Below are 242 nucleotides of genomic sequence, written 5' to 3' on the forward strand. Positions count from 1 at the left end.
GCTGCTGCTGCTGCTGCTGTTAGAGTTTCAATCTTCTTTTTTAAATTACTTCTTTTCTTTTATGCTGCAATGACCTCAGCAGCTGGAGCAACACCAGCAGCTAACGCAGCAGCAGCAGCAGCAGCAGCAGCAGCAGCAGACATAGAGGCAGCAGCAGCAGCAAAGAGATATCAACGCGTCGATGCTCATTGCTGCAGCTGTGCCCCCCTTGGCGCTGCCAGGCTGTAGTGCTGCTGGAAGGC

The 242-nt window shown here is 53.3% G+C and overlaps 1 protein-coding gene across 1 annotated transcript in view; it reads right to left on the reverse strand.

The window, feature by feature from the left end:
• EMH_0071620 (uncharacterized protein) overlaps positions 1 to 242 on the reverse strand; it is a gene marked incomplete at both ends in the record, with an annotated part of 5,029 nt that overhangs the window by 3,486 nt on the left and 1,301 nt on the right. The gene's annotated exons all lie outside the window — the stretch shown is intronic.

The sequence above is a fragment of the Eimeria mitis genome, genomic scaffold, assembly GCF_000499745.2.
Source record: "Eimeria mitis Houghton genomic scaffold, Emh_scaff4019, whole genome shotgun sequence".
Classification (NCBI taxonomy): Eukaryota; Apicomplexa; class Conoidasida; order Eucoccidiorida; family Eimeriidae; genus Eimeria; species Eimeria mitis.